The sequence below is a fragment of the Portunus trituberculatus genome, chromosome 17 (genome assembly GCF_017591435.1).
Source record: "Portunus trituberculatus isolate SZX2019 chromosome 17, ASM1759143v1, whole genome shotgun sequence".
NCBI lineage: Eukaryota > Metazoa > Arthropoda > Malacostraca > Decapoda > Portunidae > Portunus > Portunus trituberculatus.
In genome coordinates, this window is record NC_059271.1 from 14,290,824 (window position 1) to 14,308,696 (window position 17,873).

General features: G+C 46.3%; 1 long non-coding RNA gene across 1 annotated transcript; it reads right to left on the reverse strand.

The window, feature by feature from the left end:
- Positions 1–708: 708 nt before the first annotated feature.
- On the reverse strand, positions 709–17,182 carry LOC123504742. Its single transcript, XR_006674935.1, has 2 exons — positions 17,035–17,182; positions 709–976 (listed from the first exon to the last, which is right to left on the reverse strand). It is a non-coding gene; the product is annotated as an uncharacterized LOC123504742 (long non-coding RNA).
- Between the last annotated feature and the right edge of the window lie 691 nt (positions 17,183–17,873).

The window sequence follows — 17,873 nt, forward strand, 5'->3', positions numbered from 1 at the left end:
CTGTGGTTTATTCTACAGCTTAAAATTATTCAAACTATTGTTACTAGCAATGACGGCAATTGTTCTTACTTTAACACGAATATATACTGACCACGTTTGAAAACCCTTATCAACAATGATAAGTAACATATATAGCTGTTAAGGAGGACGTCCATTTTGGGGCCCCTATGCAAAAAGCCAGTCTGGTGTGTACTCCACCTTCAGTTAGAGTAGTCTATGGTATAGACTCTTTTATACTGATATCGTTATTGGACGGACAATGGAGACAGAATTCGTAGAAAACAGATTAGTGTGAGCCTTGCCTTAATTTTTCTTTATCAATGAGGAAAGTTTTGTCCTGCCAGGATCATACTCAACATGTTAGAAAAAAAATGCAATAAGCAATTGAGATGTCTCTGAACAAAAAAAAGACAGGTATAAACCTACGAAAGAATTTATCATCTTGAGTACATTGAAAATTTACTTGTAGCATGTGTGTATGAGAGAGAGAGAGAGAGAGAGAGAGAGAGAGAGAGAGAGAGAGAGAGAGAGAGAGAGAGAGAGAGAGAGAGAGAGAGAGAGAGAGAGAGAGAGAGAGAGAGAGAGAGAGAGAGAGAGAGAGAGAGAGAGAGAGAGAGAGTTGTGAAATTTGAGTAAATAGATGACATTTCAAATATATAATCGTGTGGGAAATTTTAGGTATACCTTGGTAATTCAATAAACATTTTGTTTCATATTCAATCTATTTTATTGGATATTAAATTAATTATACCTTCCAAATTAAAAATCAAATTTGTTAAACAGAAATTCAATGGAGACAACGAACGTACCAGAAGTGACGCCAACCAGCCACACCCACCATATACCCTGCAGCTGGCGCATTGTAAGGCTACTTGAACTTCCTTTGCGGTCGGAAAGCCTTTGCAAACGACAGCCAGGCCTATTAAACTGGAGATAAAGGTGTTTTATTATGCCATAGGCTCGTAACCATCGGATCCTGAGAACGAAAATATAATAGTTAGTATATTACATTATATTATATATCTTGCTTAACATCTCTAACCATGAGAGCTGACAATTCATATTCCCTAATTATAAGAGCATTCTCAGTCTCAAACATTTCACGGAAGTTTTCATTCTTAGAGACTTTAATGTTTTACCACTAGCTTTGGCTTTCCCTTCCCTTCACTCCTCTATCTGCCATGTCTTAGACCGATTAGTGCAGTCCCCTACTATTCCTGAATGTCTTAATGATACGTTAAGCCAATGGCGGTTCGCGGCTAAGATTAGTGCAGGGGGGAAGGGGGACATCAGAAAATTTTACCCGTCATTTCAATATTGTGTTAAGGAAAGCGTATTGGTTTATTCTGAAATTTTGATAACGTTTTGTTATTATTCGTTCATTCGGTGCCTAACACCCTAAATTATCGTTCTTTGATGTTCATTTACAAAGATCAAATCATTTTTCCTAGGAGGCTATTTTTAAATGCCCCGCACTCTTGCGTCATCGTCATGCGAAAAAAAAAAATTATATGAATCATACATTGCTAATTTTTTATATTAATATTTTTCCCTCGATAAATTTTACCCTTTGTCATCCTAGCCATCAGCAGAAGGTGAAGCCAAAGAAGTTAGATTATAAGAAGCCGGCATGACGTCACAAAAGTGAAATCAGCGCTCTATTGGTTCGCTGCTGCCTCTACACCCCCCCCTCCCCTAGATGGGAACCGCCTTGTCGTGGTTGGGGGGGGCTTACGTGTCCCTGTGAGCTGGCGAGCTAGGCTAGAGGTGGCTTAGGCCCCTGCTCTGCCCTTTCGAGGGAGAGAGGGCTACCCATGCTAGTAGGGTCGCCAGTGAGGGGCCAGACTAAATGGTTCCTACGTAGGCTGCCAGTGGACCAGTGGAGCCACCCGCTGGAGGGATCGCCCAGTAGGGGCCGTCCTGTGCTGAATGGTTGGGTGTCCAGGCTGGGATGCTTTGGGTCTTAGCTCTGTCGTGGACAAACTTTCTGCATCATGTGGGGCTCTTTTTTAAAACGATTGATCAGCATGGGGACGAGGTACCCGTCCACGGCAGCCAGCGCTCCTCCATTGTAGTCCCAGTAGGTGGTTTCCCTTGCCCTGGAGCCAATTTTGTGTTACTGTTTTTTTATATGGGAAAACACAAAAAACTTCAGGTTCTCGTGAGGTGGCTGACCTGGCCCACGAGACGTCATCTTCAGGTCTGAGTGGGAAGGAGGATTCCCCTCCACAAGGGCCTCCCGCAGCAGTCTCCTGTTCTGGGAGTTCTTCTGAGGGTCGCGTTTCTGCTGCATATGACTCTCTTTTGATGGTAAATGTTAATCCAACATTTTCCTATCACGCCTTGCACTCACTTCTCAAGGTGTATGGCACGGTTCTACGCATTCGACTGGTTTATGAAAAGGACTTTCCATCTAACCGCTGCTATGTAACTTTTCTGTCATGTGATGAAGCCCGTCTGGCTTATGAAGATGTAGCAGCTCTGTCCCTTGCCGGTCATGGCTTTAAAACTGAATTTCGCCAGTCACGTAATATTTCAGAGAGTGATATAGATTACATCCCAAATGTTTGTGAAAACTATTTAGAGAATTCAGTCCCTGCAGCCCGCCAGATCCCGCCTCCACGATGATTTGTGAGGTACTATAGAAATGGGCGTGGGAATTTCATCCATGCCTCCCGGTACCTGTCCAAAGAAATAGGCACGATTCCTGAGGGGAATCTGAAGAAATACGGGAAGGGGGTGCTTCTGTGAGCAAAAGATCTTACGCAAGCGAGGATGTTGCAACATCTCCCATGCCCTTCTGACAGCATGTTTGAGACTTAAGGATCATCTTTAACTATAGCAAAGGTTGTGTTTATAGTCAAAATCTCTATGAATTCCAAGAAGAGGAAATACTTGCAATGTGCCCTAGATTTGGTTCCACCCTTCCTGACCGTGTTTATATCGTTCCTATTAACCTTAGGGTGAGGCGCTTTGTTTCTCGCCCTCTTCAGTGCTTCTCATGCTATGGGTACGGTCACGGCAAAAGCTCGTGTAAGGAAGCTTCCCGATGTGGTAATTGCTCTGCACTCAACTCACATTCAGAGCAGCATTGCAATGGCGCAGCTTATTATTTCCAATGCCGTGATGCTCACCAGGTACGTTCCAGGCAATGCCCCAGGTATCGCCTGGAGCAGGACATTCTACAACTTGCTAACACTCAGTTCATAAGCCTAGGTAGCGCCCGCCGTGAACTCCTGTACCTCCAGAAGAACGGTACTGGTGCGACATCTTATGCTGCATTGGCCGCTCGTTCTTCTGCTGAGTTGGCCGGTCCGAAGACGACAACTCCTGCTACATCTCGCTCTGTTGGGATGGGTGGTCCTGTTCATTTGGCTAATAGGTTTGCTCTATTGTCCAATGATTCGGTTGAGTCAACTCTTAAAAGTGACGAGACAAATACGGACTTGCCCAAAGTCACCCATATAGTAGATGTCCATTTGCCACCTGTATCGCCTAAGCCTCTGAAGGGCCTGACCAAACGGCACCGCGGCTCCGCGGAGTCGATAGATTTAGCTCAGCCTAAACAGTCTAAAGTTTCTCCCGGCGTACGTGATCGTGAATCCTCGAGGGACCGTTCTGCAATGATAGGTCAAGTAATTTATGTCCAGCCTCTTAGCATGGAGACGTCCGATGATATTGTCACAGCCGTCCCTTGCGGACCCGCTGTGTCTAAAAGTGGAGTCAAGCCTGACCCTCGTCCTCCGAGGACCGGTAGGAGAGATAATGGTTCGCATCACTCACAGGCAGGCCGAAAGGCTGCGGTCCAACGACCCGGCACATCTCAACACCCGGTGTCTTCTCGTCGTTTGATTATTTCTAGTCAGGTCAGTCACGGGCAGTCTCAAAAAGCTCGCCCGCCCAATGTACCCAAATAGTTATCTTCAAGCTTCTACAGTGGAACTGTAGAGGCCTTCGTGCCTCGTGGGGGGTACTCCGAGCTTTACTGTCGGAGTTCTCTCCAGCCTGTGTAGTTCTGCAAGAGATTATGCTTGGTGATAGTACTTATTCTAGTCCTCCTGGCTATCGTGCCTTTTTTAACACTCCTTTCCCTGACCAGGGCACAGCTATCCTTGTCCATCAGGATATATCTGTTGTCCCTTGCAACTCAACTCTCCCTTCAGGTGGTTGCTGTTAAGGTCTTTATGGGACGACTGTACACCATTTGCAGTTTATATCTCCTCCTCGGCTTCCTGTCTCCAGGGGTGAGCTTGACGGCCTGGTGCGTCAGCTGACTCCGCCTTTTCTTTGTTGGGAGATTTTAACGGCCGTCACCCATTGTGGGATGAAGGTGCTAGTAATCCTCGTGGGGTTTTAATCGGTTCTTTTATTGAGGATGAGGGATTGGAGGTTTTAAATTCTGGGATGTTACACATTTCCACAGTCCTACTGGGACTTTTACAGCTATCGATCTTTCTATTTGTACATCTAATTCTTTCCTTGATTTTAATTGGCGAGTCCTACCGGATTTACACGGTAGTGACCACTTTCCGATTTTATTGAATCTGTGAAATCTGAGCCACAGTCCCGGCCCCACGCTGGGTTTTAGACAAGGCAGATTGGCCTTGATTCACAGACCTTAGCTCTTTTATCTGTCCACTGGCTGACTTTTCTACTTGTGCTCAGGCTGTTGATTATTTTACCGATTTTTTTTATTTCAGTAGCGCTTCAGACAATCCCTAGGACGTCGGGTCGCTTTACTAAGCGTCCCGTTCCTTGGTGGAACGCAGCATGCACTGCAGCGGTGAAAGAGAAACGGGCAGCTTTCTCTCGTCTCCGGCGACAACGTGGGGACCCGGAGTGCCTGGAAGCTTTTCGGCGCTGCCAAGCTCGGACCAGCCGCGTTTTAAAAGAGGCACAAAGAGCCTCGTGGAAAGCTATGTCTCTTCCATAAACGTCCGCACCCCTCTTACGGATGTCTTCAACAAAGTCCGCCGAATTGCTGGAAAGTATTCTGCTCCTTTCCCACCAATTTTGTTGTCTGCTGGGCGAACGGTGGCAAACCCTAGGAATGTCGCCGACCTCTTCGTGGACCACTTTGCAAGTGCTTCCCGGAGGCATCCTGCAGCCCGGGCGCACGTCACCGCCAGAGAATGGAATCTCTCGGCATAAACTTTTCTTCCGCTGGAGGAGTCTTATAATGTCCCTTTCTCTGCTTCCGAGTTGCGGACTGCTTTGTTCCAGTGTCATGACTCTTCTCCTGGGCCAGATGATATACCTTATGCCTTCTTGCGCCACATGTCTGACAGTGCTTTTAACTTTCTTTTAAATCTTTATAATATGATTTGGCATACCGGTGACTTTCCTACTTCTTGGTCTGTGGCAGTGGTTCTCCCATTTCCGAAGCCTGGGAAAGATAATCTTCAGGCTACGAACTACCATTCTATATCTTTAACATCCTGCATTTGTAAAGTTTTAGAAAAGATGGTAAATGTAAGACTCATGTGGTACTTGGAGAGGGGGAAGTACTTGTCATCGGTACAGTACGGTTTCCGAAAGATGAGGTCTACTACTGATACTCTTTTATCCCTAGAGTCTTCCATTTGTGAGGATTTCGCTAATCACCACCATCAAGTAACATTGTGGGGTATATTCTCTCTGAGGCTACTGCTCTAAATGATGACGTTCCACAGGGAAGTATTCTTAGTGTTACATTATTTGCAGTCGCCATAAATGGTGTTATTGATACTCTCCCAGATGGCATTCACAGCTCCTTATATGTTGATGATTTATGTATTTCATTTGCTGCTGCTAGGATGTCACTGATTGAGCGCAAGCTCCAACTCACGATCAATAGGGTGTCCAGTTGGGCCAACATGAACGGTTTTCGATTCTCCACCTTGAAGACCGTAGCTATGCATTTTTCCGCAACCGTGGTGTCCATACAGACCCGGATTTATACCTCGCCAATAGACGCCTCTCATGCGTGGAGGCGACTCAATATGTTGGCCTTTTATTTGACTACCGTCAAATTTCCGTTCTCTTAAGGCGTCTTGTTGACAGGCATTATCCCTTCTTCGGGTTTTAAGTCACACCTCCTGAGGTGCGGACAGGGACACGTTGCTGCTGCTTCACCGCACACTCATACTTCCCAAGCTGGAATACGGCTGTGAGATTTACTCATCCGCAACGGATGCACGACTACGCACGCTTGACTCCGTGCATCATGCTGGGGTCCGTTTGGCTACAGGTGCATTTCGGACATCTCCAATACCTAGCCTTCTAGTGGATGCTGGTTTCTGTCCGCTCGACCTCCGGCGCTAGTCTTCGATGCTCCGGTGTTGGTTTCGCACCCACCGTCTTCCTGATTCTGTCCCTTGTCTGTCAATGTTGCGGGACTCGCGTTCGCAGGCGTATGTCACTCGACCGAGTCTCCTAAACCTTTTGGCCTACGAGTTGCAAATCTCATGGCAGAGTTATCTATCGACCCCACTCCTGTGTACTCTTTCCGGCTCCCACGAGTTGGTTATTGGCAGCTTCCTGTTATCTCATTATGCCCTGCCATGGATGGCAAGAAGGATTTTCTGCCAGCTCTGTCCACACACGGTTTTAGAACACTTTTTATGCATTCTGATGATATCCCTGTTTTTACTGATGGTTCCAAATCCGACGCAGGCGTTGGATTTAGTGTGGTTTTCCTCTTTTATCGGTCTGGCAGCCTTCCTTCAGTGGCATCCGTCTTTACTGCGGAGCTGTCTGCCATAGTCCTAGCTTTACAAATAATTTTACTCTACCGGTTTCGTCTTTTACAATTTTTAGTGACTGTCGCAGTGCTCTTACTTCTCTCTCTTGCACTATATCTTTAACCCTTTGGTTTTATCAGCCCTGGAGTGGCTATACCTTCTTACACAACGAGGATATCGTGTTGGGTTCTGTTGGGTCCCTGGTCACGTTGGTGTTCCAGGAATGAACACGCAGATCGCCTCGCTAAAGAGGCAGCAAGTCGCGCTCCATCTCCTGCCTCTCTTCCGTTTCGAGATGTCTTTCCTCTAATTCGTGAGACAGTTGCAGCAATTTGGCAGAAGAGATGGCTAACGGCGGTCGCAACCTCGAAAATGGGAGAGATCACTACTTCCTCTATCCCTCACTGGACATACACCCATGTTCGGGATCGACGTTTACAGACTTTATTGGCGCGACTGCGTATAGGTCACACGTACCTTACACAAAGATACCTGTTGACCAGGGATCCTCAACCTTACTGTGATGACTGTCTGGTGCCGCCTACCGTGCGGCACCAATTGGTAGAGTGCCCTAGTTTGATAGAGTTACGACACCGCTACCTCTACCGCTGTCGCGGTAGAGATAGCGGTGTCTATTATATCTCAAAGGTCCTTGCACCAGAGTGTCTGACCCAGGGCCATGACGTTTTCATGTTTTGGGGAGAAGCTGGCCTTCTCCCAAACCTTTGAAGTCTATTCCTATAATATTTTATCATATGTGTTTTAATATTTTACTTAGTTTTATCGTATTTTTTAATGTTTAGCTACATTATTGTTTTTAACTATGTATTTTAAGTTTTAAGCTTTATTTTGTTTTAGTTTTATAGTTTTTTTAATCTTTCCCCATTTACTGAATTGTTTTACTTAATTTTAATTAGTTTTTTTTTATATATACACGGTAGTTTCATTTTATTTTTTATAGCGGCGCTATATGACCAGTGTTGTTGCGGCGCCAAAATATTGAAATACAATCCCTAGCTATCGCCTGGAGCAGGACATTCTACAGCTTGCTAACACTCAGTTCATCAGCCTCGGAAGCGCACGCCATGAACTCCTGTACCGCCAAAAGGCCGGTACTGGTGCGATATCTTATGCTTCATTGGCTGCACGCACTTCAGTTGAGTCTGCCGGTCCAAAGACAACCCCTTCTGCTACCTCTCGCTCTGTTGGAGCGGGTGGTCCTGTTCACTTGGCCAATACGTTTGCCCTTTTGACTGATGTCTAAGTTGAGTCACCTCCAAGAAGCGACGAGAATAATACGGACTTGACAAAACTAACCCATGTAGTGGATGTCCATTAGCCTCCTGCATCGCCTAAGCTTTTGAAGAGCATAACCAAATCGTTAGATTTAGCTCAGCCTAAGCAGTCTAAGGTTTCTCCCGGTGCACATAATCGTGAGTCCTCCAGGGACCGCTCTATTAGGGTACCTCCAGTAGTTTCTGTTCAGCCTCCTGTGACACCCTCTGTCTCAGATCGGGATTCTTGTGATGAGGACGGTCTTTGCATGGAGACGTCCTATGATATTGTCAGAGCCGTCCCTCGTGGGTTCCTCATTTCCGTTCTCTTAAAGCGTCTTGCAGGGCGGCACTATCCCTTCTTCGTGTTTTAAGTCACACCTCTTGGGGTGCGGACAGGGACACTTTGCTTCTACACCACCGTACACTAATCCTTCCTAAGCTGGAATACGGTTGTGAGATCTACTCCTCTGCAACGGAGGCACGGCTACGTGCTACGGGTGCATTCGGACATCTCCAATTCCTAGCTTATTATTGGATGCTGGCTTCTGGCCGCTCGACCTCCGGCGCCAATACTCGATGCTCCGTTGTTGGTTTCGCACCCACCGTCTTCCTGATTTTGTCCCTTGTCTGTCACTATAGCGGGACTCGCGTTCGCAGGCGTATATCACTCGACCGAGTGTACCTAAACCTTTTGGCCTTCGTGTGGCAAACCTCATGATGGATTTGTCCATCGATCCCACTCCTGTCTACTCTTTCCGGCTCCCACGAGTTGGTTATTGGCAGCTTCCGGTTGTTTCATTATGCCCTCCTGCCATGGATGGCAAGAAGGATTTTCTTCCAGCTCTGTCCCACACATGGTTTTTAGAACACTTTTTTATCCATCCCCGTTTTTACTGATGGTTCCAAATCCGACGAGGTTTAGTGTGGTTTTCCCCACTTTTTATCGGTCTGGCAGTCTTCCTTTGGTAGCCCCTGTCTTTACTGCGGAGCTGTCTGCCATAGTCTTAGCTTTACAGTCGCGCTCCATCTCCTGCCCCTGTTTCTTTCCGAGATGTATTTCATGAAATTCGAGTGGCGGTTGCATCAATTTGGCAGAGGAGATGGCTAACGGGGCTCACAACCTCGAAAATGGGAGAGATCACTACTTCCACACTCCCTTTGTGGACATACACCCATGTCCGGGATCGCCGTGCACAGACGTTATTGGCGCGACTTCGTATAGGTCACACGTACCTTACAGAAAGGTACCTCCTGACCAGGGACCATTAACCTTATTGTGATGACTGCCTGGTGCCGCTTACGGTTCGGCACCTACTAGTGGAGTGCCCCAGTTTGACTGATTTAAGACACCGCTACCTCTCCCAGATGGGAACCGCCTTGTCGTGGTGGGGGCTTGCGTGCCCTGTGACCTGGCGAGCTAGGCTAGAGGGGCTTAGGCCCTGCTCTGCCCTTTCGAGGGGAGAGGGCTACCCATGCTAGTAAGGTCGCCAGTGAGGGGCCAGACTAAATGGTTCCTACGTAGGCTGCCAGTGGACCAGCGGAGCCACCCGCTGGAGGATCGCCCAATAGGGGCCGTCCTGTGCTGGATGGTTGGGTGTCCAGGCTGGGATGCTTTGGGAGGGGTCTCAGCTCTGTCGTGGACAAACATTCGTATCATGTGGGGCCTTTTTTAAAACGACTGGTCCGCATGGGGACGAGGTACCCGTCCACGGCAGCCAGCGCTCCTCCCATTGTAGTCCCAGTAGGTGGTTTCCTTGCCCTGGAGCCAATTTTTGTGTAACTTTTATATATGGTGAAACACAAAAACTGTCAGGTTCTCGTGAGGTGGCTGACCTGGCCCGCGAGACGTCATCTTCAGGTCTGAGTGGGAAGGAGGATTCCCTCCACAAGAGCCTCCCCAGCAGTCTCCTGTTCTGGGAGTTCTTCTGAGGGACGTATTTCTGCTGCATATGACTCCTTGTGATGGTAAATGTTAACCCATCATTTTCTTATCACGCCTTGCACTCACTTCTCAAGGTGTATGGCACGGTTCTTCGCATTCGACTTGTTTATGATAAGGACTTTCCTTCTAACCGCTGCTATGTAACGTTTCTGTCATGTGATGAAGCCCGTCTGGCTTATGAACATGTAGCATCTCTGCCCTTGCTGGCTCTGGCTTTAAGACAGAACTTCTCCACTCTCGCAATATTTCGGACAGTGACACGGACTACATCCCAAATCTTTTGACCACCATTCAGAGAATTCAGTTCCTGAAGTCCGCCAGATCCCGCCTCCACGTTGGTTTGTGGCGTACTACAGAAATGGGCGGGAATTTCATCCATGCCTCCCGGTACTTGTCCAAAGAGATCGGCACGATTCCTGAGGGAAACCTCAAGAAATACGGAAGGGGTGCTAGTGCGAGCGAAAGATATCACGCAGGCAAGGATGTTGCAACATCTACCATGTCCTTCTGACAGCATGTTTGAGACTATAAGGCACATCCCACCTTTAATTACAGTAAAGGTTGTGTGTACAGTCAGGATCTTTATGAATTTCCTGATGAGGAAATACTAGCAATGTGTCCTAGCTCAGTCCAAAAGGTGACAAAGATGAGGAACTCCTCCAACATGGTCCTTCTCACCTTTTTGGTTCCACCCTTCCTGACCGTGTTAATATCGGACCTATTAATCTTAGGGTGAGGCGTTTTGTTTCTCGCCCTCTTCAGTGTTTCTCATGCTATGGGTACGGTCACGGCAAAAGCTCCTGTAAGGAAGCTTCTCGATGTGGTAATTGCTCTGCACTAGACTCACATTCTGAGGAGCATTGCAATGCTGCTGCTTATTGTTTTCATTGCCGTGATGCTCACCAGGTACGTTCCAGGCAATGCCCCAGGTATCGCCTGGAGCAGGACATTTTACAGCTTGCTAACAGTCAGTTCATCAGCCTTGGTAGCGCCCGCCGTGAACTCCTGTACCGCCAGAAGGACGGTACTGGTGCGACATCCTATGCTTCATTGGCCGCTCGCTCTTCAGCTGAGTCTGCCGGTCCGAAGACAACTCCTGCTACCTCTCGCTCTGTTGGGGCGGGTGGTCCTGTTCATTTGGCCAATAGGTTTGCCCTTTTGTCCGATGACTCAGTTGAGTCATCTGCAAGAAGTGACGAGAATAATACGGACTTGACCAAAGTAACCCATGTAGTAGATGTCCATTTGCCACCTGTATCGCCTAAGCCTTTGAAGGGCCTGACCAAACGGCACCGCGGCTCTGCGGAGTCGATAGATTTAGCTCAGCCTAAACAATCTAAGGTTTCTCCCGGTGCACATGATCGTGAGTCCTCCAGGGACCGCTCTGCAATGGTAGCTCCAGTAGTTTCTGTCCAGCCTTCTGTGACGCCCTCCGTCTCAGATCGGGCTTCTTGTGATGAGGACGGTCTTAGCATGGAGACGTCCGATGATATTGTCACAGCCGTCCTCGTGGACCCGCTGTATCAAAAGTGCAGTCCAGCCTGACCTCGTCCTCCGAGGACCGGTAGGAGTGATGATGGTTCGCATCACTCACCGGTAGGCCGAAAGGCTGCGGTCCAACGACCCGGCACATCTCAACTCCCGGTGTCTTCTCGTCGTTTGATTATTTCTAGTCAGGTGAGTCACGGGCAGCCTTCAAAAGGCTCGCCCGTCCACTGCACCCAAATAGTCATCTTCAAGCTTCTACAGTGGAACTGTAGAGGCCTTCGCGCCTCGTGGGGAACTCCGAGCTTTGCTGTCGGAGTTCTCTCCAGCCTGTGTAGCTCTACAAGAGACTATGCTAGGTGATAGTACTTATTCTAGTCCTCCTGGCTATCGTGCCTTTTTAGCACTCCTTTCCTGACCAGGGCCACCACGGTGGCACAGCTATTCTAGTCCGTCAGGATATACCTGTTATCCCTTACAACTCAACTCTCCCTTCAGGTGGTTGCTGTTAAGGTCTTTATGGGACGACTGTACACCATTTGCAGTTTATATCTCCTCCTCGGCTTCCTGTCTCCAGGGGTGAGCTTGACGGCCTGGTGCGTCAGCTGACTCCGCCTTTTCTTTTGTTGGGAGATTTTAACGGCCGTCACCCATTGTGGGATGAAGGTGCTAGTAATCCTCGTGGGGTTTTAATCGGTTCTTTTATTGAGGATGAGGGATTGAGGTTTTAAATTCTGGGATGTTACACATTTCCACAGTCCTACTGGGACTTTTACAGCTATCGATCTTTCTCTTTGTACATCTAATTCTTTCCTTGATTTTAATTGGCGGGTCCTACCGGATTTACACGGTAGTGACCACTTTCCGATTTTATTGAATCTGTGAACTCTGAGCCACAGTCCCGGCCCCACGCTGGGTTTTAGACAAGGCAGATTGGCCTCGATTCACAGACCTTAGCTCTTTTATCCGTCCGCTGGCTGACTTTTCTACTTGTGCTGAGGCTGTTGATTATTTTACCGATTTTTATTTCAGTAGCGCTTCAGACAATCCCTAGGACGTCAGGTCGCTTTAATAAGCGTCCCGTTCCTTGGTGGAACGCAGCATGCACTGAAGCGGTGAAAGAGAAACGGGCAGCTTTCTCGTCTCCGGCGACATCGTGGGGACCCGCAGTGCCTGGAAGCTTTTCGGCGCTGCCGAGCTCGAGCCCGCCGCGTTTTGAAAGAGGCACAAAGAGCCTCTTGGAAAGCTTATGTATCTTCCATTAATGCCCGCACCCCTCTTACGGATGTCTTTAACAAAGTCCGCCGAATTGCTGGGAAGTATTCTGCTCCTTCCCCACCAGTTTTGTTGTCTGCTGGGCGAACGGTGGCAGACCCTAGGACTGTCGCCGACCTCTTCGCGGAGCACTTTGCCAGTGTTTCCCGGAGGCATCCTGCAGCCCCGGGCGCACGTCACCGCCAGAGAATGGAATCTCTCGGCATAAATTTTTCTTCCACTGGAGGGGAGTCTTATAATGTCCCTTCTCTGCCTCCGAGTTGCGGACTGCTTTGTCCCAGTGTCATGACTCTTCTCCTGGGCCAGATGATATTCCTTATGCCTTCTTGCGCCACATGTCTGACAGTGCTTTTAACTTTTATTAAATCTTTATAATATGATTTGGCATACCGGTGACTTTCCATCTTCTTGGGCTGTGGCAGTGGTTCTCCCATTTCCGAAGCCTGGGAAAGATAATCTCCAGGCTACGAACTACCGTCCTATATCTTTGACGTCTTGTATTTGTAAAGTGTTAGAAAAGATGGTAAATGTAAGACTCATGTGGTACTTGGAGAGGGGGAAGTACTTGTCATCGGTACAGTACGGCTTCCGAAAGATGAGGTCTACTACTGATGCTCTTTTATCCCTAGAGTCTTCCATTTGTGAGGCCTTCGCTAATCACCACCATCAAGTAACAGTGTTTTTTGACCTGGAGAAGGCCTACGACACGGCTTGGTGTCATGGCATTTTACAGTCTTTGTTTAATTTTGGCCTTCGTGGCCACCTTCCTATTTTATCCAGCAGTTTTTATCCAGACGTCTTTTACGGGTTCGAGTGGGAGTGTTCTCTCCGATGCTACTGCTCTAAATGACGGTGTCCCACAGGAAGTATTCTTAGTGTTACATTATTCGCAGTCGCCATAAATGGTGTTATAGATACTCTACCAGATGGCATTCACAGCTCTTTATATGTGGACGACTTGTGCATTTCTTTGCTGCTGCTAGGATGTCACTGATTGAGCGCAAGCTCCAACTGGCGATCAATAGGGTGTCCAGTTGGGCCAACATGAACGGTTTTCGATTCTCCACCTCAAAGACCGTAGCTATGCATTTTGTCGCAACCGTGGTGTCCATCCAGACCCGATTTATACCTCGCCAATAGACGCCTCTCATGCGTGGAGGCGACTCGATATCTTGGCCTTTGTTTGACAACCGTCTCACCTGGGTTCCCCATTTCCGTTCTCTTAAAGCGTCTTGTCGGCAGGCACTATCCCTTCTTCGGGTTTTAAGTCACACCTCTTGGGGTGCGGACAGGGACACGTTGCTGCTGCTTCACCGTACACTCATACTTCCCAAGCTGGAATACGGCTGTGAGATCTACTCATCCGCAACGGATGCACGACTACGCACGCTTGACCCCGTGCATCATGCTGGGGTCCGCTTGGCTACGGGTGCATTTCGGACATCTCCAATACCTAGCCTTCTAGTGGATGCTGGTTTCTGGCCGCTCGACCTCCGGCGCCAGTCTTCGATGCTCCGGTGTTGGTTTCGCACCCACCGTCTTCCCGATTCTGTCCCTTGTCTGTCAATGTTGCGGGACTCGCGTTCGCAGGCGTATGTCACTCGACCGAGTCTACCTAAACCTTTTGGCCTTCGAGTGGCAAATCTCATGTTGGATTTATCTATCGACCCCACTCCTGTGTACTCTTTCCGGCTCCCACGAGTTGGTTATTGGCAGCTTCCGGTTGTTTCATTATGCCCTCCTGCCATGGATGGCAAGAAGGATTTTCTGCCAGCTCTGTCCCACACACGGTTTTAGAACACTTTTTATCCATTCTGATGATATCCCTGTTTTTACTGATGGTTCCAAATCCGACGCAGGCGTTGGGTTTAGTGTGGTTTTCCCCTCTTTTTATCGGTCTGGCAGCCTTCCTTCAGTAGCCTCCGTCTTTACTGCGGAGCTGTCTGCCATAGTCCTAGCTTTACAGATTATTTTTACTCTCCCGGTTTCGTCTTTTACAATTTTTAGTGACTGTCGCAGTGCTCTTACTGCTCTCTCTTCACTATTTCCTTAACCCTTTGGTTTTATCAGCCCTGGAGTGGCTATATCTTCTTACCAAACGAGGATATCGTGTTGGGTTCTGTTGGGTCCCTGGTCACGTTGGTGTTCCAGGAATGAACACGCAGACCGCCTCGCTAAAGAGGCAGCAAGTCGCGCTCCATCTCCTTCCCTGTTCCGTTTCGAGATGTATTTCATGTAATTCGTGTGGCGAGTTGCAGCAATTTGGCAGAGGAGATGGCTAACGGGGGTCGCAACCTCGAAAATGGGAGAGATTACTACTTCCACACTCCCTCAGTGGACTTACACCCATGTCCGGGATCGCCGTGCACAGACTTTATTGGCGCGACTTCGTATAGGTCACACGTACCTTACACAAAGGTACCTCCTGACCAGGGACCCTCAACCTTACTGTGATGACTGCTTGGTGCCGCTCACCGTGCGGCACCTGTTGGTAGAGTGCCCTAGTTTGATCGAGTTACGACACCGCTACCTCTACCGCTGTCGCGGTAGAGATAGCGGTGTCTATTATATCTCAAAGGTCCTTGGACCAGAGTGTCTGGCCCAGGGCCATGACGTTTTTAGGTTTTTGGGAGAAGCTGGCCTTCTCCCAAATTTGTGAATTTATTTTATTTTATTATATGTATTTTAATGTTTTATTTAGTTTTATTGTTTTTTTTTATTTTAGTTTCTTAGTCATTTTCTGAGCAGTTTTTGCTTGTATAGACTGAAAATTTGCTTTCCATTCATTCCATTCATTAACGTTGATTCCATTTCATTAGCGTTAACGTTGCGTCAGACCTGCTGCGTTGTAAACGCTGGTATAGTATGGGCCTTACCTGCCGAGGCGTGAGGTTACGCCAGTGTCACTGATGGCGTAACAATATAGTTACTATTGAGAATCAGAACATAGCATGAAAACAGTGGAAACTGGGCAAAATAACAGAAGCTCATCCTGATAATTACGGGCTAGTGAAAAAAGTTAAGGTGCTGGTGTCGGATTGTAATATTGGCAACCAGGAAAAAAATATAAAGGCCAACAGAGCCATCATAGAGAGGCCAGTTACATAGTCTGATATTGTTGCAAGAGAGTGACATATGATGTGCCGCTACACCGGTGCATCCCCGCCAAGAAGTCATTGTAACAAAGAACTTATTGTATGCCAAAACTACTTCTAAGGTAAATATTGTTATATTTAAGATAAATTGTTATACAATTTTGGGAAGTCGTGTACGTAAAGATTTATATATGTCAGTGTTACATTGTTGTTCATCCACAATTAGAAGAGAAACGTTTTATATTTTCTGTGTACATAAAAACATGCAATATACTTGAGTATCAGTACTTAATGCCATATAATGCGAGCTTGTAAAGTGGGAGCGGTTCCTGTCACTTGCCTCCAGGCACTACTTACATCTGAGTGAGACTGCCGAGTTAAGACCAAGCAGGAATAAAGACCGGAACAAATAGTTTACTATTGTAGTATAAGCTAAATGTTATAGTAAAAAGTTAACTGCGTTTGTAGTTTCTAACTAGTGTAATATTTTGAAAGTGTTTTATACCTGAGAATCCTCTTTAGTTCTTACTGTCATGCCTACTCATCAATAAATGTCAGAAAATAGAATCCTTTTTAGTTCTTAGTTCTTACTGTCATGTCTACTCATCAATAAATGTCAGAAAATGTACTGCCTTTCCTCGACCCTATGATGATGTCTATGATCAGTAAAACATCAATAGTGAGTCATTAGACACCTGAAGGTGTGGCTACAGGTATTCCCAATCATTCATACCTTTCTTTGGTAATCTTTGGAGCTACCTACCTGCTTCTGTATTTTCAACTTTGTATGACGACTTCATTTAAGAGGGAGATTTCAAGACATATTATCCTTTTTTTTTTTTTATTAACTCGGAAGCCTTTTTCTTTTCTTTTTTCTTTTTTTTTTAGGTTTTTCTTTTACATAAGGGAAAATATAATAAAGTAAAAAAATTGAGGATAACTGAAAGAACTGTAACAATGCAATTTATCAATTCCATAATTATGAACTGGTAAAAAAAAAAAAAAAAAAATTGATGAAATAAATAAAAACAAATAACCAAACAAACTTTGTATAATAGTAATAGTTTTGGATATCATTTACAATTCATTTGCTTGGAAATTTAGTTTGAATTCCCTACAGAAAATTTTCGGCATATGATAGCGCCCCAATGGATATTATTAGTGAAGTAGGTGTTTCAGGTGGAATTAGGTGTATTTTTTTTGTTTAAATGATAACCTGAATACAGCAAGCTGCTTACCTATCGTTCATCTGCTCCTTAAACCAACTGTTTTTATTTATCATGAGGCCTAAATAGTCTTGACGTGTATCTTGAGATGCTATGTGGATGCGGCAGGCTGCAAAACCGTGTCGCCCCTCAGCCTGATTCAGCGCCGTTGCTTTGCTTAAATGCGACCTTTCACTATCTGAAAAAAAACATAAATAAATAAATAAAATTAAGCTTGTATGTATATGATATTTTGAGGCATAAGAGTTTTGCAATAACTGATATTGTACACATTTTTATGCAAGAGTCCGTGAAAAATAAGAAATAGAAAGTAAATCGAAACATAAGTCAACTTGGTTTAGATGTCTAATATTATTCATAGAAAAAGAGAAAAGAAACAAAAAGGAACGAAGTCAAAGTTTCAAAGCTTACTTTCTAGTGAATCGGATGAGAAATTAATTTCATTTCAGAGATAGATAGCAAAAAAAATTTGTTTTTGCTGCCCTCTGTTCTTCAAGCGTGAGAACGAATTCTGGTGAATTACCGCCAAAATGGCCTCTACCAGCGCAACGTGTGGTACCAATAGGGGTAAATACAATGGTGGTGGCGGTAAGAACGAAAGTGAGTGAAGGAAAACAGGTGGAAAAATGGGAATTACAGACTTTATATCATGTCTTTTATTGTTTATTGGTCAGTTTTGTATATGTGTTTTGACATGTGGTCAAAAGATTTTTTCAGCTCGAAAGATGATATTTTAAAAGTCAAATCAGGGGCTTTGGCAATGACCAAAAATTTATTGCGGCATTTATTAGGCAATCTATATGGCATCAAGAACTCGTGCTTCGCGAAATTCGCATTTGACGGTAGTTTCG